This window comes from Phascolarctos cinereus, unplaced genomic scaffold (assembly GCF_003287225.1).
Source record: "Phascolarctos cinereus isolate Bilbo 61053 unplaced genomic scaffold, phaCin_HiC Scaffold_2;HRSCAF=192, whole genome shotgun sequence".
NCBI lineage: Eukaryota > Metazoa > Chordata > Mammalia > Diprotodontia > Phascolarctidae > Phascolarctos > Phascolarctos cinereus.
Window position 1 is genome coordinate 413,283,794 of NW_027555625.1, and position 3,826 is coordinate 413,287,619.

Consider the following 3,826-nt stretch of genomic DNA (forward strand, 5'->3'; position numbering starts at 1 on the left):
GAGCAAGTCACTTCCTTTCTAAGAGCCTCAGTTTCCTTCTCTACACTGATAGGGTTGGACTAGAAAAAACTCTAAGTCTAAGTTCTATGTTCTCAGATTTTCACTCTGACATTCTGTATCCTCAGGTCTCTTCCAACCCTGCCACTCTTCTTCTAGCTCCAACATTCAAGATTCTCTATCATAAGGTTCCTTCCAAATCCTCTATCCTATATTCCTGGGTCCCCTATAGCTCTAATATTCCATAACTCTCTGATCCTCACGAAATGTAACTTCAAAACTCCTTTATGTTGTTGGGAAACCTTTCCCTTACTGTTTGTATGGTGTTTGTGTGGGCTGAGTGCCAGCTGATGAGAAAAGTAGGTCTGATGGGGACTCTTTACATCTATTCTCATGGAACACTATGGCAGCCTACCCACCTGCACGCTGGCTGGAGCAGGTGCTATCTCTTTGGCTGTTGAAAATTGCTGCCTTTGTAATGTCATGAAGCAACAGGTCCATCTGCCTTTAGCTTTGGCCTGTAATACATGGGCAGCCCCTTTTAGTTATGAGGGAGGGAGCAGAAGCAATGGTTGGAAGAAGTAGATTTTCCACCCCCTGCTGAGCATCTAGATTCTAGATCACTGGGAATGAATGCTGAACCAGGTGATGTTAGTAACACTTGTTTCAGAGGCAATAGGATCAGAGAATGTCAGAACTGGGTGGCACCTTAGAATACAGAATGTAGGAACTGGAAGGGAATATATATGTATAGGGGTGTGTGTGTGTGTGTGTGTGTGGTGTGTGTGTAATTTATTTCTGTATTTTTAAGTTTGATTAACACCTGTTGTTTTTATAACACATTCCTTTCCATTGCCTTGCATATAAATAAATGCTTGTTGGTACAGTGCCTGGTGCCCCTGTATCACATGATGAAGTGGTCTTATTCCTTTTTAAGGCCAAACCTTCTAATTGTTCATGCGATCTTATTCCATCCCATCTCCTCCAACAGATCGTCCCCTCTGTCATCCCTGCTCTATCACTTATTTTCAATTTCTCCCTGTCTGCTAGCTCATTCCCTACTGCCTACAAACATGCCCAAGTTTGTAATGCACGGATAGCTCCTTTTGGCTATGAGGGAAGAAGTAGCAACGGTTGGAGGAACTGCATTTTCCACCCATTGCTGAGCGATCCCAAGGTCACTGGCAACGAAGGCTGAATCAGGTAATACTAGTAACATATATTTCTTAGGCAATAGGATCAGAGAATGCCAGAGCAGGACAGGACCTTACAACACAGTATGAAAAAAACTATGTTTTTCACATATTGAAAAAACCCTTTTTTTCCCGTAATAACTATTGTCCTATATTCCAAGTTAAAAAAAAATTCACAGAAAGGAAAGAAATAATATAAAAATATAGCTCAAGAAATATACTAGCAAGCAAAACTACATGAGGTAAACAAAGATACAGTTCACATTTCACCAGATGAGCCAATCTCTTTGAGAATAACAATTACCCCACCAAATGAGAAGTGGAAGGAGGGAGTAAACAGTTACTAGGAAAGAAAAAAAAAACATTAAAACAAAAAAAAATTAATAAGGAATTTTGACTGGTTACAGAGGAAACTGGCAGGGGGAGGCCAGTCTACAGCAGGGATGATCTGTACCCTAGAAGGTTAGCCATGCCAATTGTAGTCTTTGGATCTCTATCAACAAGGGAAACAGATCAGATACCTTACAATGCTAATACCTCAGTGGCTCAGACTCCTCACTTGCATATAAATCCTACCCCATTCTAATTTTACTTAAATTAGGCTGGAAAACTTGCAATTATAGCACAGGGAGAAAAATTAAAACACCCATGGTCCATTTCTTGTGTCTAAATCAGATTTTAGAGCTGGATTTGCTCATAAAAAGTTTTTCGAAAAAAAATTAAAGGGCCTGTGGCTTTGCTGAGTCAAGCCCCACCACAGTTAATAGTTAGAAATCATTCACTCTCTGGGTTAACAGGTGCCTATAGAAGAATGTCCAGACAAAAAAAAAAAAAAGACTGTCTCAAAACCAGAGTTAAATCAATCTCAGGTTGAGAAGAAAGCAGAGTCTAAAAATCAACAATAGTGCAGACATGTCTAGCTGGATTCACACTTCCTTCAGGGTCTTCATTATTGTATATCTTCTCAGCCATCTGCCAGACTTGCATGATATTGTTTTCTGATACAGAACAAATGACCAAAAGTTCATCGGGGTTCCAGAAGAAATCAGATAACTTGGCAGTGTGACCACCACAAATAAACAATAATTCTCATGGCCCGTCTTCTGCATCTTCAGGGGACTGCTCTTCTCCAGTTTTACTCAAGTCCCAGATATTTAGGCTGAGGTCAGTGCCACTGGAAGCAAAGATAGTTTCACTGTGGGGAGAGCATTGAACCTGGAATATTTCATCATTATGTGACTCAAAGGAAAGCAACTTCAGTTTCAGATTTCTAAGATCCCACAAGGCAACTGTCTTATCAGCTGATCCTGTGGCACAAATGAACTCATTATAAGAATTAAAAGGGAAACAATTTCCTTCAGCAGTGTGACCATCCACTGAGTCTCTTGGTTTAGAAGTATTATTTGACAGTGTGTTACAGATCATAAGCTTCTGATCATCAGCAACTGATCCAAAGACAGATTCATTGAGCAGGTGCCAAGAAACATCTTTGACTACTGCTGTGTGTCCAGTGAATATGCATCTACTCCTTTACCTTTCTTTGGAACTTCACTAATGTCCCACAAGCAGATGGCATGAGCATCTGATGCACTAAGTGAGTGTCCACTGAGATTTGGGTTCCACAACAGTCCACAGCCCTCCTTTTGATGTCCACGGAGATGCAAGTCTGGGTTAGACTCCCCAGAAGGGTCTGGTTTTGAAGGTTGTGTGGTGTAGTCAAAAACAAGGACATCACTGGATAAAGTCTTTGTCGAACTGATGCAAGGATTCTAGGGCATATAATGGGCCTTGCTCACTCCACCTTCACGGTTAATCGATTTCAATGTCAATTTCCCCACTAACTGAGCCAAAGCCTCCAAATTCTCCTTTCTCACTGTCATAGTGAGAGGCATCAAATTGAGCATCAGCACTGGGCAGTTGCACACTGGCTATCACAAGATGGCTCTGCTCATCTAATATGTGTGTACCCAGGACTAAGTCAATGAATACTGAAATCTTTCCCTTCAGGTCTGGTTACATCTGGAAGCCACTGTGCAGTCAGGATGAGCCACTCTAGGGCATGGGTCATCACTAAGTTGCACAGAAAACGAGCATTTTTTCTCATATTTCATACTCTTTGTTGATCGCTCACTCTTATACAGCATCATCAAAGGCTGCTTCCTTGTTGGCCATGGCGAGAGGAGAAGCTGATAGATGGAATGACAGGTGGAGGGCCGGGGGCTTTCAGGGTTGCAGCACAGTGAAGGTCAACATTTAACAAAGGAGGAAGCCAAGGTCCAGAGAGAAAAAGTAGTACTTTATGTGTTTATGTGTCTTTCTGGATCAGCCTCTACAGTACTGATGAGGAGACATGTCCTGTTCTCATGTCCTGAAAGAGTGAGGTCAGTGCCACTAGTCTGAATCCATCCTGTGTAAGGCACAGAGGGAACTAGGGAAGTGGACTGAGCTGGGGGGCCGCAGATGAGAGCTAGGTCCAAGCTAGACAAATTAGTTTCTTGTCTGAGTGTTGCCCCTGAGGCTACATGTGTGTTTACTATCAAGGGAAGAACTTAAGAAAGAAAACAGTGCCCTCTCCTTGAGTGCCAGTGTTTATGCACTAGGTCCTAGAGGGGATGGTATTATTATCAAATATGGAC

The 3,826-nt window shown here is 42.1% G+C and overlaps 1 pseudogene; it reads right to left on the reverse strand.

Moving 5' to 3' along the window:
* Nucleotides 1-2,078: 2,078 nt before the first annotated feature.
* Nucleotides 2,079-3,386, reverse strand: LOC110196081 (histone-binding protein RBBP4 pseudogene; annotated as a pseudogene).
* Nucleotides 3,387-3,826: the final 440 nt, after the last annotated feature.